Source organism: Thalassophryne amazonica, chromosome 22, assembly GCF_902500255.1.
Source record: "Thalassophryne amazonica chromosome 22, fThaAma1.1, whole genome shotgun sequence".
In the NCBI taxonomy this organism is placed as follows: domain Eukaryota; kingdom Metazoa; phylum Chordata; class Actinopteri; order Batrachoidiformes; family Batrachoididae; genus Thalassophryne; species Thalassophryne amazonica.
This window is the reverse complement of record NC_047124.1, coordinates 32,123,439-32,145,157: the sequence shown is the minus strand read 5'-3', so window position 1 is coordinate 32,145,157 and position 21,719 is coordinate 32,123,439. Positions and strand designations below refer to the sequence as shown.

The 21,719-nt window shown below is 40.6% G+C and overlaps 1 protein-coding gene across 1 annotated transcript in view; it reads right to left on the bottom strand.

The window, feature by feature from the left end:
* Nucleotides 1-21,719, bottom strand: part of plxna4 (plexin A4) — a 658,913-nt gene that overhangs the window by 355,013 nt on the left and 282,181 nt on the right. The gene's annotated exons all lie outside the window — the stretch shown is intronic.

Below are 21,719 nucleotides of genomic sequence, written 5' to 3'. Positions count from 1 at the left end.
TAAGCAATGCCGTCTAATAATACTGCCTAAGGGAAGCATGTATAAAGTGAATAAAATTGGTCCTAGCACAGAACCTTGTGGAACTCCATAATTAACCTTAGTCTGTGAAGAAGATTCCCCATTTACATGAACAAATTGTAATCTATTAGATAAATATGATTCAAACCACCGCAGCGCGGTGCCTTTAATACCTATGGCATGCTCTAATCTCTGTAATAAAATTTTATGGTCAACAGTATCAAAAGCAGCACTGAGGTATAACAGAACAAGCACAGAGATGAGTCCACTGTCTGAGGCCATAAGAAGATCATTTGTAACCTTCACTAATGCTGTTTCTGTACTATGATGAATTCTAAAACCTGACTGAAACTCTTCAAATAGACCATTCCTCTGCAGATGATCAGTTAGCTGTTTTACAACTACCCTTTCAAGAATTTTTGAGAGAAAAGGAAGGTTGGAGATTGGCCTATAATTAGCTAAGATAGCTGGGTCAAGTGATGGCTTTTTAAGTAATGGTTTAATTACTGCCACCTTAAACGCCTGTGGTACATAGCCAACTAATAAAGATAGATTGATCATATTTAAGATCGAAGCATTAAATAATGGTAGGGCTTCCTTGAGCAGCCTGGTAGGAATGGGGTCCAATAGACATGTTGATGGTTTGGATGAAGTAACTAATGAAAATAACTCAGACAGAACAATCTGAGAGAAAGAGTCTAACCAAATACCGGCATCACTGAAAGCAGCCAAAGATAACGATACGTCTTTGGGATGGTTATGAGTATTTTTTTTCTCTAATAGTTAAAATTTTATTAGAAAAGAAAGTCATGAAGTCATTACTAGTTAAAGTTAAAGGAATACTCGGCTCAATAGAGCTCTGACTCTTTGTCAGCCTGGCTACAGTGCTGAAAAGAAACCTGGGGTTGTTCTTATTTTCTTCAATTAGTGATGAGTAGTAAGATGTCCTAGCTTTATGGAGGGCTTTTTTTATAGAGCAACAGACTCTTTTTCCAGGCTAAGTGAAGATCTTCTAAATTAGTGAGACGCCATTTCCTCTCCAACTTACGGGTTATCTGCTTTAAGCTGCGAGTTTGTGAGTTATACCACAGAGTCAGGCACTTCTGATTTAAAGCTCTCTTTTTCAGAGGAGCTACAGCATCCAAAGTTGTCTTCAATGAGGATGTAAAACTATTGACGAGATACTCTATCTCACTTACAGAGTTTAGGTAGCTACTCTGCACTGTGTTGGTATATGGCATTAGGGAACATAAAGAAGGAAACATATCCTTAAACCTAGTTACAGCACTTTCTGAAAGACTTCTAGTGTAATGAAACTTATTCCCCACTGCTGGGAAGTCCATCAGAGTAAATGTGAATGTTATTAAGAAATGATCAGACAGAAGGGAGTTTTCAGGGAATACTGTTAAGTCTTCAATTTCCCTACCATAAGTCAGAACAAGATCTAAGATATGATTAAAGTGGTGGGTGGACTCATTTACATTTTGAGCAAAGCCAATTGAGTCTAATAATAGATTAAATGCAGTGTTGAGGCTGTCATTCTCAGCATCTGTGTGGATGTTAAAATCGCCCACTATAATTATCTATATTAGGTTAGTCGCCCAACATTAGCTGTCTATTCTCCATTTCACATCAAAGGTTAAACTTGTAGCTCAGGCGTTTATAACGTTAATGGACAATTTTCTTGGGCATGGCGGCCTTGCGAGTGCCATTGCCAAGAAATGCCTCCAATGCACAAGAGTTTTGTTTAATTCCAAATTGGTCGTCTGCTACAACTATGGCCAGAACCAGGAAGAGAAGCGCTCCCGGCCTCTGCATCTGTAAACATCTCCAATGGATTATTCGGTTCTCGGAACATCAGCTCCCGCCGCAAGGCTCTCCTTCCTTCCTGCTCCATCAAGTGGTGGTACATGATAGCCGCCATTGTTGAGGTAAGACACTGAGGTTTTGTCAACTAAAATAAGATTAGCCTTCTATGTAGCAGGCTAAAAATGTTCGGCGGCTAACGCTAAACCTTTTTCGACTAAGCGCTTTAAGTGAGTTTGGTCAAGTAAACAAGATTAGACCACTTTATGAAACCGGGACCTGGCCTTGATGGTCAAAATTCTATTATATATATATATATATATATATATATATATATATATATATATATATATATATATATATATATATATATATATAATGGCAGTTGTTAAAGACATTAATTCCAAAATGTTTTTTCACTTTTGCACATACTTGCAATATACCAAAAGACACTATTTTCTGTTTTGTGCTGGATGGTGCACAACACGCCATCTTATCATAATGCCACTATATTGCTTTGATATGAGAATGTTATGTGATCTTAAAGGCAGCGTAATAATATCTGTCTGTATGTGTGTCTGTAAGAAGTAAAGCCAGAACTGTCACGTTGATGTTAAAATCTACCCTGAGCAGGGCAGGGTGCTTCGACTGCCACTGCACTGATAAAGACATTCATAAAAGGATTTATATTGGCTGTCACAGAAGATGGATCCTTATCAGCCACGTATAGATGCATGTACAAACAGATACATAACTTCACATACAGGTACAGATGGAGAAACACATCTAGAAGCCAAACTCACCCCTCATTCATCTTCACCAGATGTGCTACCAAACACCATGTGATCTGAGTGATCTCGCTGGGTGATTCGGGTTCAGACTCAAGGTATTGGATGACAAGAGGAAATCAAATAGAGCCCAGAATCGATTAGATTCAGGAACATCGTCTAATGCCTTGAACCGAAATGCAACTGGATCACATTTTGACATGTACTATAGGCAGACTGCTTTTCTCATGGTTACTACAACTCGCGTTCCCTTAGAAATACAATGTAACACAATTAGCTGCTTCCTATTGATGGCATAGATAATACCTCACTGTGCAACTGTGTCCCTGCTTGGTTATAGAAGTGTTTTAATGCATGAAACCTGCATGTGTATAGCCATACTCTTTTACTGGTCTACATATCCTGCTGAAGGGTCCATACCTATAAGATTCTTCATTCCTATAGACTTAAAGCCTTTCAGACTGTGATATGTTGCCAGTAAATAACATACAAATAATAAATGTTTATGAGTTCAATGGTAAGAATATTTGCATGAGTTGAAAGATGGAACATTCTATTCTGTTCTATGTGTAGATCCACTATGTGATTCATACACTGAGCCTGTGCCTAAGAAACCTACTGGATGACACCTGAAGGACCTCGAGCATGTAGGTCTTACTCCTTAGCTCATGCAATGTCTTGAGAAATTTAAGAATGGGACTTTTAGAAAGCAAGTGTCTACTTACCAAGAACCCATCCGGTTTGCACATAGAAGAGGTGTTGGTGTGGATTATGCTGTACTTTATATGCTACACAGAGTCATAGTTATAGTCACAGAGTCTCTTTCAGCATGTCTATGTGATTTTTTTTGAATCCTCGACTGCATTTAACACAATTCAGCCAAACATTTTACTTCATAAACTGACTGATTTTAACTCAACATTGTTACATGGGTCACGGACTACCTCATATCTAGACCCTAGTTTGTGTAATATGACAGTGAGGTATCCAGTACCAACCAAGGTACAATGTTGTCACTATTTTTATTTGCCTTGTATACTTTTGACTGGAGAACAAGTGTGGCTTCTGGTTGCCTCTTCCATAAATTTTCAGATGATTCTGCACTTGTTGGTTGCATCGTTAAAGATAACTAACTACCTATCCTGCAAAAAGAAGGTAGACAGGTTTGTCAGCTGTGGTGGAAACCACTTATTTTTATATTTAACTAAGACTAAGGATCTTATAATTGATTTTAGACAGAGAAAGACCGTGGTGACACCTGTTATTAAAGATGTGCACATTGAGGTGGTTCTTTTCTACAACTACCTTGGTGTTCTTGTGGATAACAGTCTGGACTGGATGAGAACACCAGTGCCACCTTTACAAAGTCCCAATCCAGACTTTCTCATTTGGAAGTTCTCATTATTTCATGTTAGCAGGTCAATGCATCTGCTTCATCAGAGTATTTTAGTGAGCTGACTTGCTCTTTACAGCCTTTAGAAATGACCTGATTTATATTTCATGCTGTTTTTTTTACATACATATCACTCAGCACAAATCCACAGAGTAATAATTTGAGATTATGTGTACCGGTGTCCCGACAAGATGATTGACCCGTCGAGAGGATCTCCACCGCGCAACTACGTTGATTTGTGCTACGGGGAGATCAACTCGATGGGGCAGTTCACCTCGAACACCGGGTTGCATATAAAGTAGGTAACAAACTAAATGTACTGATAATTGAAGTGGTAACCAGAAAATCCTGAGGAAGTAATTTCATTAGAAAATGTTCACTAATAAAGAAGCTTTTAGTGAAAGTTGTTGCACCTGGGTAAACACAATCAAGAACCCTTGTGTGGAAATATGACGGCAGAAAGGAAAGAAGCTGAAGTGCAAAATGCATTCATTAACAGAATCATTAGTGGAAAAATCAACAGTGGAAATAAAACAAATAGGATTGGAAAGACGAGTAATTACACCGCACCATTTGATTTGAAATATGGGCACGTGCACACGCGTGCGTATCTCTAGAAGGCATGTAGTTTAATAGGCATGCGTGTTTACTGCCATGCGTGTTTTTACAGTCTTCTGTGTTATCAGGCTCTTCTCAAGGTTGTCATGTGCCACTTTAATTAACACTTGCTGCCAGAGGGAGGCTTCATTGAAACAACAGTGAGACACCAAAACTCTCTATCAGTGTTCCTACAACACTGCTGCAGGCCAGCGCTATCTATGTTGTTAGCAGTGACACGCAGCAGCGGTAAAAATCAAAGTGAAAGGAAACCCAGCCACTCTTGACTTTCACAGAGGCTTACGAGAAAATGTAATGCAAATGCACGGTTAAAGTAGAAGAAATGTCAGAGCTGTCAGCGTAACAAGACCATTTTTGTGAGTTCTTGGAGTTGATATGTTAAAAACAAGCAATGCAAATAAATGGAAATCTTGGAATTGGCACAAAAATATCTGTATGCAAGTGAATACTGATGTAAATTCATTCTGATATACAAGGTCTGTTAGAAAAGTATCCGACCTTTTTATTTTTTGCAAAAACCTGATGGATTTGAATCAAGTGTGCTTGCATGAGCAAACCTTGAACCTTCATGCGCATGCGTGAATTTTTTCATGCCTGTCGATTGCGTCATTTGCTGGTAAGCAGCCTTTGTGTGAGGATGGGTGGAGTCTCTCGCCGGATGTGGTTTGCAAGGAAAATGGCGGAGCGACTGGAGCAGCGCGACTGCATCAAATTTTGCCAGAAACTGGGCGACAGCCAGGTGGAAACCATTCGGATTATTCAGACGGCTTTTGGTGATGATCCTATGGGCATCACACAGATTAAGGAGCGGTACAATCGGTTTAAAGATGTCCGCACAATGGTGGAGAGCGAGCCACGCTCCGGGCGGCCATCAACATGCTGAAACGACCAGATCATTTCCAAAGTGACCGCTGTGGTGATGTGGGACCATCGTGTGACTATCCGAAAAATTGCGGAAGAGGTGGACATCAGCACTTTTTCGGCACATTCCACTGTGACAGAAAATTTGGCCATGAAAAGAGTTGCAGCGAAATTCATGCCGATGGCTTCGGCACGAAGCTGCCGACCACCACCGTGTTGAAGTCTCACAGGACATGCTGTGACATGCCCACCTCTTCCACAGTTTCTCGGATAGTCACACGACTGAAAAGCCACCGAAAGCCATCTGAATCTTCCGAATGGTGGAAGAGGTGGGCATCATTTTTCAGAGTCCAACATGTCCTGTGAGACTTCGCTGCAACTCTTTTCATGACCACATCTTCTGTCACAGTGGAATGTTCCGAAAAAGTGCTGATGTCCACCTCTTCCACAATTTCTCAGATAGTCACACGACGGTCCCGCATCACCACAGTGATGCGGGACCGTCGCGTCACTATGGTGGAAATGATGTGGTCATTTCAGCATGTTGATGGCCGCCCGGAGCGTGGCTCGCTCTCCACCGTTGTGCGGACGTCTTTAAACCGGTTGTACCATTCCTTAATCTGTGTGATGTCCATAGGATCGTCACCGAAAGCCGTCTTAATAATCTGACTGGTTTCCACCAGGCTGTCGCCCAGTCTCTGGCAAAATTTGATGCAGTCGCGTTGCTCCAGTCATTCCGCCATTTTCCTTGCAAAGAAAATCCAATGACAGACTCCACCCATCCACACACAAAGGCTGCTTATCAGCAAATGACGCAATCAACAGGCATGAAAAAATTTGCGCATGCGCACGAAGGTTCAAGGTTGGCTCATGCAAGCGCACGTGATTCAAATCCATCAGGTTTTTGCAAAAAAATAAAAAGGTCGGATACTTTTCTAACAGACCTCCTATATATCCATGCAAATACGTTTTTAAATGAAGAAAGAACTAAATTTCTTGATTGCGCAAGTGTTGTAGTCAGAGCCCAAACCCTCAAGGCAAAGGTGTTGATCCCACGTGGTTAAGGCCAACATTTGAATCCTCAAGGCCAAAGCCAATAATTCAGTCCTTTCAAGTCTAAGGATAGGCTTTGGCCTCCAAGGCCCAGGCCAATACTTTGACCCCTGAAGTTCAAGACTTGAAACCTCAAGGTCAAGGCTTTGACTTGAAGTCCAAGATGTGAAACCTCAATGCCAAGGCTTTGACCCCAAGTCCAAGATGTGAAATTTCAAGGTCAAGGCTTAGCTTTGACCTCCAAGGTCCAGCTCAAAGCTCTGTTACCACAAGGCCAAGGTCAAGTCTTTGATCCCCAAGGTCCAGGCCAAGACCTTGATTCCACTAAAAACAAATACCAAAGACTTAAGAAAAAAAAAAGAAAATGGAACATACAAAGGAGGAGGTTAACTCAAAAAAGAGAAAGATATGTGGTAAATTTTGAAAGAAACTTCAAGAACAGCAGTTGTTTGTAATTAAAGTAGTATTCTGTATTGCACAGGTCATTTAATTACCCAAACTGTTTCAAATTTGGCAAAAGAAAAAACAACAACTGGTGATTAACTTCCTGTCAGATTATACACATTAAATTCAGTTTATCCAGTTTTATTTTTTTTTAAATGTTGGTGATGTTTCTAATATTTATGTATGAATGCACTCTTTACTTCTGAAGCAAACATATTTCAAGCATTTCTTAACCTTCAGAGCCCAAATGATGGTCTCCTGCATCCTGGTCAACTTTTGATTATATTTATATTAATAGATCGTATCCTTACACAGTATTCCAGAAAAAAATATATGTCTCAAATTCAAAAAGGTTAGATTGTTCTGAAAATTTTGATATGCAGCACATGGGCGTTATACGAAAAGAAAGTACCTTATAAAGGGGAATTTATGAAGGTATAGAAAAATCAAGAACATACCCTTAGGGCTCTGAAGGTTAAAACTTTATAGTGTTATGTTATGATACAAGGTAACCACAATATTTAAAATTTTACTCGAAAGGATGAAAAAAGGTAAAAATCCATATGCCTTCAAATGTCTTGAGAAAACAAAGGCTGTGAACCCTATTGGCCAATGCCAAAGCATCCGGGACCAAGGCCAAGGAATATAAGACAAAGGCCAAGTCATCCAAGACTAATGCTTAGGCCAAAGCATCCAAGGCCAAGGCATCCAAGATCAATGTCTGGAAAAAAAGGGCCTTAAGGCACTTTCAGTCTCAGGCTGAGGATCAAGGCTTGACAAGAAACAAATCTAGTATTCTCGTGGAATAACCTCTACTAGTTTCTGTAGAGCACACAGACAAAGCAGAACACAAATACATCTGTAAATATAGATTTCATGCGCTAAAAGCTCACATACTTTAGACAGTCACCCACACAATTCTGACACAAAAAGATCCAAATCCCTCTTCAATTAATCTCCCTCATCTCCCTTTAAAGTCTGCCTCTAACCCAAAGCTGCCTTGCTCCTCTATTTCGTGGTCTCCCCATCAAGCTCGTCTCCCTGACTGCGTCTCCCTGCATGCTGATGGAGAAAGAGACTGCCTAAACAAGAAACGTTAGGAAAAATAAGGCCCTGACGGAGAGCAGCTCCATCGACAGAAAAGTTCAGAGGCAACGGTTCTGGAGAAACAAATGAAGAAAGGATGATAGAAGACCAAAGTCAGGTGCACAAGAAAAGATAGCACCATTTACCAAAGCACTACTGAACAAAATAATTTACTGGCTTTGTCGTAAAAGTTCACGTTATTAAAGCACGTCGGGTTTGAATGGGAGAGCGAGGAAATAACAGACGACAGGACAACCTTGGTCAACAAGAAGAGCTTTAAAAAAACAAACCACTGGACAAGTATGATGAAACAATTACAGTTACGTTGCGATGTAACGTACCGCAATCTGAAGAAGTTTGTTAACAGGAACAAAGGAAGAAGTGATTGAGTAGAGCGAACGGCGGAGAGCAGGTTTCTGCAAGTGTAGCGTCCCCATGTGGCTGACAGTCCATAGGATGATTTATGGCTAACATGGTCTAACTGTGTAATTGGCCGCCATGTTGGTTCCTCGTGTGGGAATAAGGGCATGAGAGAGATATCAAAGGACTTGTGTCCAAATACCAGCAATCTGCTGAGATGTGGAAGCTAAAGGACAGAGAGACTGGAGGGAGAAGAAAGAAGCAAAGGCCGAGTCTGGCAGGAAATCTTTTGTATGTTCTTTCCTCTCACAGCACACAGCTTGGAGGAATAAATGAACCCAGAAAAATTGAATTTGAGCAAATGTTGGGATTGGTTTCTTTTACACAAGCAAACACAGATGGATTCCAGACTCAAGGTCTCTTTGTTTATCACAAATGCAAGTCTGACAGTATGTCAAGGTAACGGCAAATCTACATTCCACCAGCGCTGAGTGGCACAATGCCATCAAGCGACAATGAAACTGAAGAAAAATACAAATCTAAAAAACAAAACATATGTTTTAAAAAAGAGATGTGCTCTTAAATGCTTCACCTCAGGAAGCTTTGGTGGATGTCTGCTTGCCCTGGCAGTGGCAGGTTCTTACCTTGTCTGCTGTGTGTGCCCCCCCTCCCTGCCCCTGTGTGTTCTGCTTATTTGTGAGTCTAGGGTGAGCGTGGCTGACCTTTCACATCTCACACCTGCAATCAATTCTCCACTCCTGAGCAGTTTAAAAGACCTGTTCATTCTTCAACTCATCGCCAGTTCATTGACTATCATCCTGTGGTATTCTTTGCTCTCGTTCCTACATTAATCTGTTTTTGCTTGAACAACCCTTTGAGACTGGCTTTTAACTTTGCTTTGAACTATTCCGCTCACCAACCTGACCTTTGCACTTTTTCTGTAAAATAAATCACTTATCATTTTACTAGTTGTGCCTGTTGTCTGCACACTGGAGTCTGTTACAGTCGCCGCATTTTGACAAGAAACATTTCCTCGCCAGCAAACCTCTCACTTCTGAGTTTGAAATATAAACAGCAATGTCACAGCTGCTGGGGCATCTGTGTTTCAAAGACAATGGCAAATGATACGTTAATTGGTTTATTTCATTATATACTGAAAAGCTGCCAATTAGGGAATAACGCTGTTGTGTCTGATGCTTTGCAGACATTCATGCTGGCTATACGTCACAAATTGAGCTTGTAAAAAGGAGTTTTACTGGTGACACATTAGCGGAGCCGCTAAAATGGATATTTGTGACCGTATAGCCAGCATGAATGTCTGCAAAGCAGACATTCGAATCCAATTCCATCGTTTGCATGGTTTATTTTTCTGTAGGTAATTCGGCCAGCGGGGCTTACCGTGAAGCAGCGTCGCTCCAACAGCGCTCAGGGGGAAGAGTAATCCATCAAATGTGAAACAGTAATTCTGTGTTAGAATCCACATCAATACTTTTGTATGGTAGCTTAAATTCACCCATTTCAGCCTCATTGTCGGTATGCGACTTTCTCTTGCTCTCAGTTAACAGCACCATTATGACATCTGCATAGCAGCGCGCGCAGCCGGTGTTCTGTCGAATTATGTGTTGAGACACATAATTCGACAGTTCCGCGTCCTGACAATATTGTACATACATTGCGCGGAGGGCTGCCCTGTTGACAAGAATGACATCTTGTCAGAACACTGGTTAGGGTGGGGAGTAATACATTTAAATGTGAAGCCGTCAAATATTTTGCCACCATTACCCCAATATTATACGGTCTGAACTCTCACACGATGAACCAATCAGATTTGCAGAAAAAATATAATTGGATTAGAATGAGTAAATGACTACTGTAAATATAATCTCTTTGCACCCTGCGCCATACTTTGTACTAAGATTATGTGTCATGTTTGCTGGGACAAGATTTAAATCATGATGGATTTGCATTTCCAGGTAGTGTTCCAGCTTTTTAGCACACACATTCACTCAAAAGCTGCACTTTCATTCATAAATTTTCGAAACTCGCTTATTCCAGTTAAGGGTGATGGGGCTGAAGTCTACCACAGTGATCATTGGGTGAGAGGTGAGATACACCCTGGACAGGACGCCAGTCTAACACACAGGCATTCACTCTCTCATTCACATCTACAGTCAATATAAAGTTTCCAGTTCACCTAACCTGCATGTCTTTGGAAGTGAGAGGAAGCTGGGTTCTCACCCGGTGAGAACCCATGCAAATGTGGGGAGAATGTGCAAACTCCACACAGATTGGACCAGGTGGGAAACGATCCCAGGTGTGCTTGAGGTTTCTTCCTACAACCATCAAAATCTTAGGGAGTTTGTTTTTATCCTTTCCAGTGTTGTTAGTGTGTTTGTTCTGGGGGTGGGTAAGGTTAGACCTGGGGTGGCAACAAGGGCCGAGACACTGCAGGTTTTCCTTGGAACCAATCGCCTCAGCAGGTGGCTTTGCTGATGAGCTTCTCCCCTGAACATAAACACCTGATTATCAATTAAATCACCTGCTGAGACACCTGAATATTGATGAAATCACCTGGTAGCAAGGAAAACCTGCAGTGTCTCGGCCATTCATGGCACGATTGCCCACCCCTGGGACAGCCCCTACCCTTGTGCCTCAGTGCTTCATTTGAAGGAGTTTTGGTACACACAGCCTGTGCTGGCACACTGGCCCTAAACCTTGAACTTGCCAAAAACCTTTCACTTCCATCCTCTTGTTGAATATATCTTCCATGTTTCACCACATGACAATACTCTTCCGATTGCATAAATGGAAAATGCTCATTATTTGTTTTATATGACACCTAAATAGATCCAAGTCATTTAGAGTGGTGTTTCTTCTTGGAGTAGGAATCAGACTGCTGAGCAGACTGACCCTGAGGAGCTTCACAGTCTGCATGTAAACACACATCTGCTATCTTAAATAGAACTTGTCTAATTCATCTGACAGCTCTTCAGCAGCCTCTAAAGATGTCCCGCGAACACTACAGCTGCTGGATTTAGCTTCTTCAAATCACGGATGGGAGAAAAATGTACTGCAAATAGTACAAAAAATGGATGCTAGTGACATCACCCATACAATGGGACAAAAAATTTAATGTCATGTGACATACACTTCACCAATCAAGCAGTAAGGATCTATTTCGGTGCAATTGGTGTTTGACAGACAACACTTCCATGACTACTACAGACAGACTACTATGACGTCATCGTTATCTGTCTGTGGCCGTTACATTTTGACGGTAACATCAAGCAAGCAATAGCACTTCCTTCGATTTTGATTTTCATTAATAAATGCATTTTACAATAATGACACCCATCATTTTTAGGCCTCTGATTTGATCTGAATCCATTTCAGAAAAGTGCTCTACAGAGAAATGATTGAACATATCCAGTCATCTACTTGTCCAATTGGGCAGCCATATTTGAAGTCAGCACATGTTGTTACACCGCTCTGAAGTGTAAATAACATTGTGGCTATTTGGTTTGGCGCTTAACTGATCATTGGGTACAACATCAAAGGGTGATGTTGTGTCTTTTATCTCCCATCCTGAAAGCCCTTTAATGCACACAAATAACCGTTCACATGCACATGTAGGAAAAGAAAAGAAATACGCAGAAAAAACTCTACTACGCTGCATCTTGAAAGCTCAGCAAGAATGCCTCCTTCCTGTTCTCTTTCTGAGTCACCTCCGTCATTCCTTCTTCAATTGTTCCCTCCTTCCTCTTTTCTCTCCACTTTCCTGCAGTGCCGGCGCTCAGCAGTGAGAAGTTGCTTGAGCCATTTTCTCTGTGTGAATGGACTTGGCCAAGAACTTCTGCCTTTAATGAGCATGACGTGTTCCTCTGCTCCACTCATTCTCCAAACGCATCCTCTCCAACACCAGTAGATTTCTGGGAAGGGGATGGGGGCCTGATGGAAAGGAAAGGCGCATGCGAGATGGTGTCACAGTCATAGCCTGTATATATCCTGGACAAATCCTCTGTGACATCAGACACAGCTATTTTTTTTTTCTTCACGCCAAGCAACAGGCTAACTTTGGTTTAGATGTTTAATTACCTGATTTTTTTTTTCTTTCATTTATTTATTTATTTATTTTTTGTGGAGTGGATTTTGGTTTTCATAACAAGTAGCTTGGGTACAGTCATTAAAACATAGGCTATGACTTAATATTGCCTTAGTAAAATAGCCAATTCATGCTAACTTGGTGCTAACTGTGCTAATCTAAAATTCATTTAAAAAAATTTAAAATTAAAATTTAAAATTTAAAATTCAAGATTATAATTTATCTCAACAGAAATACTGTAGTGCAGACTTCTTTGATGGTCCATTAGTACAATTAACTGCATAGTAAGCCATGTTATCTCAGATATTTTTTTATAAAATGCTCAGAAAAGAGAAATAGTTGATGTGATTTCACAGCAGCTAGCAGTGGCTGCTAGCAGGGCCCTAATTCCTGCTCATAGCTGTTGCTCAAAGTCAACACACCCCTTATTCATAACTTTATGTCATAATATAGTCCAAATTGTTATTTATACAAACACTTTAATGGGAAACTAGCCATAGAGCCCAGTATCGTGGTTTGTACCAGGATCTAAACACATTTTTTTCTGGTGTAAAGTTGGGGATTTTAACATATAACGTTTGGAATCAGCCTCAAGTGGCCAGTGAAAGAACTGCAAGATTTACCACTTCATTTTTCAGAACGCAAGGCTGCCGCTTGGTCACAATGTGACTGTACTTGGTCAGTGACTAATCGCTGTGTTCCATCCCTCTCCTAACTCTCCAAGCGCGACTTCTCAAACTCTGATAGCTTTCTGAGGGATGGAGCTGATAAAAAGAAGGTAGATTACAAGGAGCACAGAGAATGTTGGAAGGGAAGTTCATCAACTGAAGATAAGAACAGAGTGAAGGAGAAGGTAAATAGGCTGGAAAACCCAAGGGGACGATAAGGCAGAACTCATCCCAACACCTTGACATAAGTTAAATCGGCAAACAGTTTCCTGACCTCCATATATAAACACTGCGCGCACACACACACACACACACACGAACAGCCTGAGGCTTTCTTCACTAATCAACAAAACCCTTCCCACCAAACAATAATCCCCACAACCTTCGTCTCCCGACCACGATATTTCCTGATCCTCCCCCGATGTTGCATCACCACCTCTTTGATGACATCACACGCTTTCCTCAAGGTGCAGATCAATCAGCACACCTGAAGCTGCATTTACAACCAAAGCTCTTTAAAGCCAAACCTGGCGGAGAAAAAAAGGCTCATCTGCATAATTGCAGCGCCATTAGCAGGTAAAACAAATCAGCCTGTCGCCATTTAGTAACCTTTGCTTTTTCATAGGCAATAAAAATCCCATATGTGAGCGTCTGCTGTGATAATAAATGCATCATTTTACCACAAGGTCAAAATACCAACCAATTATACTCAATGTATTTTATGTGGCAAATGTATCCTGAAGATACATTGGAAATATTACATCTTCCAAAGAATGTACAAATACAGACAGCTTGTACTGAAACAAAAGCAGCAGCTTAAAGGCACAGACGTGCGCACACACATGCACACACAGAGACAACAGACAAGAGTTCAGGTCCAAACTTCTGTCTCCACGCAGCAGCCTAACCCGCTAAAAACTTTCTGCCGGAAGCAGGTGTGGTTGAATATTCATGAATGTAGGATTGAGTTGTCTTTCAACCGCTATTGTGAGTTAAATAGTCTGTGTGTGTGTTTGTGTATACGTGTGTGCGCAAGTAGAGCACACGCCTGTGTATGCCTGTCCTTGTGTAGGTGGAAAATTGCCTTTCTTTAGTTTCGAGTCTCTGAGCAATGGCCAAAGGGTGCAAACAAAAAGCGGATCGACTGCAGCGCTGAATATTCATTAGGCACGAAGTGGCTCATAGCAAAACAGCAGGAAGGAACACCAGAGTGGTTTTTCCCCACTAATTCCTCTTCTGTCAAGTCTGATATAAGCACAGTGCCAAGTTTAGAATGTAGATGATGGTGAGCGGCTTGAAGAAAGATCTCTGCAAATAACATCTAAACAGAAGTGGAAGCTCCTTTCTGGTTGTATTAAAGAAAAGAAGACAACAAGTACCAGGAAAAGTAATATACATAAGGTAATGGACAAAAAGTAATAGAAAAAAAACTGGCAAAACATAATAGACAAAAAGAAAAAGTAATAGACAAAAATAAACAATAGACAAAGGGGAAGACAAAGGGGAACAGGAGAAATGACATAAAGGAAGAAGAGAAAAGTAGTTGACAAAAACAAACAGGGAAAAGGCAACAGGAAATGGTAATGATCAAAAACTAATTTTAAAAAGTAATGCATGAAAATGGCAGTGCGGTGAATCAGTGGTTAGCACTGTTGCATCACAGCAAGAAGCTCATGGGATTGATTCCCATGTTCATGTTCGCATGTTCTCCCTGTGTTTGCGTGGGTTTCCTCCGGGTGCTCCGGTTTCCTCCCACATCCAAAGACATGCAGGTTAGGGGGACTGGAAACTCTAAATTGTCCATAGGTGTGCACATGGGTGTGTAGGTGTTTGTCTATATGTGGCCCTGTGACAGACTGGTGTCCTGTCCAGGGGGTACACCGCCTCACACCTTATGACTGCTGGGATAAGCTCCAGCCCATGGTGATTTTACATGGGTGAATTACTGTGTGGGTGAGGTTGAGGTGGGTGAGAGTCCACACACCTCATTTAAAAGATGTCAACTTTTCCTCACTTTGCCAAGCAAAGCACCTGCTCGGGAGGACTTGGTGAAGAATGTAGCTAGAGAAGGTCTACGAAGGTGTACTGAGTACTCAGCCCATTAGATTGCCAGTGTTAGCCAGGAGTTTGATAAACAGAAGTCAAGGACAGAATGGAATCTTTTTGGACAACACTGAGCAAATGGCATTCCACAGAGATCCATATGTACAGTGGTTCGCAATCTTTTTTCTTAGGAGACCCCTATTTGTATCAAAGAACCACTGAACCCCCCCAAAGCCAAAACAAATGCCTGCACATGCACACACCTTAAAAAGTAAAATAAGTCATTCAAATTTTTTATTTTATTTGTTGATTTGTGTTTGTTGTTTTTTTATTTTAACCAGTGGTGGGCACATTCCAGCTAATCCTCTAACAGCTAACTGGTGAAGCTAACTTTTTAATTAGCAGATTAACTTTTCAGCTAACTTTTAAAACTGTTAGCTGACCAATTCCATCCACTAAATTCAGTTCCATTAATTTGAAGTCAGATTAAAATAAATGGACAAGAGTTGAATACTATATTTTCTGTGTTGTGAATAAACAACATGTTGAATGGAAACTACTGCTTAACTTTATGTGTTCCTTTAGTTATTTATGTACATCATGGTCATCATCTGACCTTGGCATGCTAAAACATTTTCGGAACCTTCATGTTTTAGCAAAATTATTCCAATTTCAGCTCTTTAGATCTATCTTCAGAGTTTCAGAACTAAACAAACAAAAAATCACCAAGGCTAAGATAAATCCATGTAATAAATCTTGTTTTTTACTATCTTGGTTTTTAATTTTTATTTTGCGGGTTATCAAAGCTAACTTTAAAGTTAGTTGTACTGGCTCTAACATATGTATAATTTCATTATACTTTCCCCTTGTTTTCCACTTTGGTTCATTACAGAAAACAACAATTGTTTAATGACTACTGACAATCCTGTGAGTTGTTACGACTTTATGTAACATTTGTAATTTTGATAACATTAGAGTTGACAAACCTTTTGACCTAAATGCAAAACTGTCAAAAACATTAAATATAACATAATGCTAAAATACCCTCGCCGTATGAGTTTGGTATTCTTAATAATATTCAGTTGTTTAATTAATTATTAAGATCCTATTGTCTTACATACAATTTGTACATGTTCAAATCAAATCATCAATTGTTCATGTTGTGCAAATCAAGGAATACATATTTGTAGATCACCCTCTGTGCATTTGCAGTTATTAATGAGACAAATTTAACTCCATAGGAAGTTAGCTTTGAGTTAGCAAAAGTTAGCGTGCAACCTAACGTCTGAAAATGTCTTGTAAATAACTCCAGAGGTGTTATCGGGTTACAAAAACAGCCTTTTCAGTTTCAGAAGTATTTATTTCTCACTAGCTTTACATAATATACCAGAAATGAAGCAGTTAGCAAGTAGCTACACCAGGAAGTGATGTCACCATGCTAACATCAGCGAAATGTCTTGTAAATAAATTCAGAGGTGTTATTGGGTTCCAAAAACAGCGTTTTCCTTTATAGAAGTCTTTATTGCTTGCTAGCTTTTATATATGAGAAACATATATATATAAACACACAAAACAAAGCAGTTTTGAAGAGACCAGCGACGTCACGGTGGAGCTCTACTCTGATTGCCTGTCACCTGCGTCACTCAAAACAGAATGCGATTTTTAACCTCTTAAGTTACCTCTTAAAATACATCAAGGTTAGCCATCTTTGAACTTGTTCAAGGTCTGTGTCCAAAGAATATTCCCTGTGAATTTCAAGACCCTAACTATAATAGGACTGGACTTATGTTGATCACAGACAGACAGACAGATGGACATACAGACGGACAGATGAAAAGCCTTCGCAATACCTGATGGCCTTGGGTAAGAACAGAAACAGACATAAATATGAAACACGGCAACACGTATGTGGAAAGAAAACCTAAAATAAAATGGCCAGACTCTCGCTGATACATACACACACACACACACACACACACACACACACACACACACACACACACACACACACACACACACACACACACACACACACACACACACACACACACACTTACAGTTGCTAGTGAATAAAGAACTTTACCAAAGTCCCCCCCCGCTCACATACACACTGCTATAAAATGCTGTCATGTGTAGCTAAAAAGAACAAAAGCACATTTTCTTACATTGTAGTCCATCACCATGGAAATGCTGGTTAACAGCTGGTTTGCATGCCTGGACCGCGCCAGTATTCAGCCTCAATAATTTAAGCCCTGCTTAGATTAGCTCTGTCCACTCGGCGATCTGGTTGGAGAAACGGCAGCCGTAAATATTTTAAAAGCAGTAAAGGGAAATGGACTGAAGGATGCACCATTGCCAACGTACCGCCAAAGATTTACGGCGGACGAGTAAATAGAGAGAATGGTGGATGGGACGGATTCTTGGGAAGAACAATGGGGGAAACAGACGGAGAAATGGAACTGTGAGAAGAAAGACGGAGAAGAAATCACAACATTCACCCACTAGTAGAAAAATACAATAAATTATTTATGCCTCCCTCCCAATAAGTTAGGACTGCACAGTTATTTCCCACAGTGCAACGAAAGTGCGGCAAGAGAAAGACGACAGGGACAAAAGTCAGTTAAAACCGAGAAAACATGAGGAATGAGATGGAAAGCTTGCGCTGAGTATTCGTCATGACTGGCATTTTAACAAAATGCTGAGATCACTGTGAGACCAACGGCTCACGATGGTCTCACTAATAATCATAATAATAATAATAATAATAATATAATAATGACAGCTACATTTTGAGGGCTCACGCGGGCGGAGAGCTTGAATCTCTTACGTAAATCTATTTATTTCCATGTTTACTTCTGTTCATTACAGTCCGTTCTCCTGCTGAAACACCTACCACCAGTTTAGAATCCTTACAGGACTAAATAAGCCATTAGAGGAACTGATGCCATTGTATTTTTTTTATGAAATAAATAAAAGTTTTTTACCAAAATTAAAACTTTAATTTATTTCACTGTGTCTTAGTGGTTAGCATTGTTGCCTCACAAAAAAAAGGACATGGGATCACGTTCTGCCTGGTCCTTTCTGTGTGGAGTTTGCATGGTTTCCTTCGGGTGCTCCGGCTCCGGTGAGTGAATTTGTCTGTCTGCATGTTGGCCTGTCCAGTGTGAACCCCACGTCTCACCCTATGTGTGCTGAGATAGGCTGCAGCTAACTGTAACCCTTAATTGCCATTTGATGGCATTCATTACAGTGCTCTCAAGTATGGCTGGGACCCCATCACCCTTTGGTCACATTACCTATAACAGACAATCACAAAGTGACCAACCACCATTCATTTTCAATCAAAGTGGGAGTTTTACATCAGCAAGAGACAACTTGTAGCTATGCTGCCAAATTGGTAGTGCCAAATTAGACAAAAAGTCTCTTTTCTGCAAATGTTGAGCAATGTGACACAGCAAGTGTCAATCCAAGTGAAGTCAGCATGACGGCAGAGTGATATACGGTGGTTGGTTTTGGTTATATTTGTGGTTATTTATAATAAAACCAGTGAAACATCAAGCATCAATTACATTTTTTGTCACAGTCTTTGATAACAAAATGTTTGGAATCATTTCCATTCTTTTTTTATTTTGTCATTTGGACATCTTTTAAGTCAATACTATCGTATCGCCCCTCTAATAACAATGTGCCTGTTTCCAATGTTATAAAATATCTGCTGACATTGTGAATATTTTACTTTGTCATCTACCCCCAATGCTAACATTACTAATAACAAGCTAGGTTATGTTTGTTGTTGTATGCAGTTTACTCCAGACATCATAAATCATGACTGTAAACCCTCTGGGGCCGACGCTGTCGTATACTACAGCTGAGACCAAGCTTTACTAAATTATAAATAACTTTTTAATGATATGAGATAGAAACTTACTTTTTTTTTTTTGCTGAAAAGTTAACTCCGCAGACTTTCGAGCCACTGTGCACCATCTTTGTACTCCTCATAGAAGCTGTGTAATGACGTGAGCAATGTGAGTGTCCAATCAGAATTGTTTCACCGTCACATGGTTTTCCAAAATCCAATCGTAGGGCCGATTCACCTCACGTGACACACCAAAGATTGTTTTTAGGAGTGAAGTGTTACTAGTTGTTCCATTTGAATAGCCCCCTGGCTGCTCCATTGCGCCCTGTGCCATTACGCACAATGAAAGTGAAAGTGAGCAGACGGAGCAGATGGAGAGCCTCTCATACAATCTCACATGCTCAAACAGTGTGTTAGTATCAGGATTGCTCGATTAGTTTTCCTGTAAATGTTACTGGATAAGCCTGTGGCAAGCTCTCTCACTCCGGCATAAAGCACTGTACACCATATCAATGGCATGAGGGGGGAGGGGCCGCTCCTCAAACTGAATGAAAGTGTGAATGCTGCTTTCAGAGCAGGAGAGAACAAACACACAGTCAACTTAGAACTAGTTTATGATGTGACCTTTATGTAATAGCAGACAGAAATTGCATTGAGATGAAGACAAACACAACGCATAGACCATTTTGTATATAGGGAGAGCTGTTAACAGCAATAATAAAACATTTATGCCAGTCGAGTGAACTGTCCAAAAAATGCCCTCGGACCCCAAAGGGTTAAGGATGTCGCACCGGAGGTAGATGTGCTCCGGTTTTCACACAAAAACTCCAAGTTGGAAAACAAGCTGGAAGCCTCCAACATTTTGGTGTATAGAGTGCTACAAAATATCTGGGCCACCAAAGAGACCTCTTGGAAGAGGGAAGATGGACCAGAACTTTAATTTACAGCTCGGGTCGTAGCGCAGTGTAGCCCGACATTGTTGTTAGCAACATGTATCTGGTTAGCCAAAATTAGTGGTGCAAGTTAATGCATCAAAATACCACAGCAATCTGTCCACAGACAAGCGTTTCATATCTGTAAAGCTCAGATCCGATGGGTGTGATGCTAATGTACACGTGTCCTTTTAGTACGACCTCGACGTGTCATATCTTAGCGGCAGCAGAGTGAGCACGCTAAAACAGCGAATCAGCGAATGCCAAATGCTCTCAATGAATTCCAATCAGGCCAGATGAGCCGCGGTCACAGTGTGACGGCTACACTGCGGTTTTGCACACAAAACCCAGGGACCAAAGCAGGAGAAATGTCTGCAGTGCAGAGCGGCACTCTGTGCACGTGAGCAGACACTGTTTAGTGTCATAGCAACCAGAACACTGGTTCAGGTGGGACAGTTACTTCATTGCAGCCAATGAAGGTTTCACCTCCAGCATTAGGCATCAATGAGGTAAAATTAAAGTATTCGGGGGTGAATTTCTGTGACATATGTTACAGAGGTTTTAAACAAGCTAAGTCAGGGCAAAATAATTTTTAAAACAGGACGAAGTCTGTGAAAACACACAAAGAATTGTGGCACTTCAGAGACATTTAACATTAAACCTCAAACACCAGAAAATGTTAAAGATGAATAACAGCAATTTTTTGTAAACTAACACTGCTTTAATAAATGTTTTATTTCAGTAAGACATTAACCTGCACTGTTCTTGTTTTCAAATCTGTTCCTTCAAAGTTAAAATCTGGATGAAAATTTTCATGAATAACATTTTTTTTGCACACTTGTTCATGTTAAGCAAATCTGTGACTGTGTTTAATCGTTAATTATGTGAAAATGAGCACGCAAACAGTGGAAAAGTTCAGTAGGTCGCACAACAGAATCACAGTTTAAGAAAAAGTGAGTGACTGTTATGCCTTAATGCGAAAACGGCTTTATAGCAAGTAGACAACGTGCAAAAGTAAATTAATTAATAATTAAAAATAATTAAATACTACTGCTACTAATAATTAGAATAATAATGATGATGATGATGATGGTGATGATCAGTGACACAGAGCGCCTCTGTCGCTGATCATCACTCCCTCAGCACCGATGTGTTGATCTGAGATGCTGATGCACCAAAATGATTATTCTTTTCTAAATTAATGGATATCTGGTGTTATTTTTCATTATTTAAATGGTGATAGTTTCACTAATTTCATTTTTTTTGTGTCATGTGAGATTCTTGTTGGTCTGATTTGTCATGATGTTGGTGGCCATCATTATCATGGTGCACCATCGCTACCAGTGATACCAGTGATGACTATGACGCTGATGCTCCGCCCACTCGTACTGCGCTATAAATCAAAAACATAGGGCCCTAACAATGTTGTAGCTGTTGAAAAGTCTGCACAATCGAGAGCTTTTGTCGCTTCGGGAACTTGGGGCCGGAATTCCACCAAGGATCGCCCTGAGCAATCAAGAGCAACTCAATATTCAGAGGTGCGTCTGCTCTGGATTTTTGTCTCTACCTTTAATCACCTATCTTCATCTTTCAGCTCCTCCTGCTGTTTCACCTCATGTCCTCCAGGTAAGAAGTGATCACACCAGCCCATGACACCGCCCTGCAACATTTGGCACTTCTGCCGCTACACA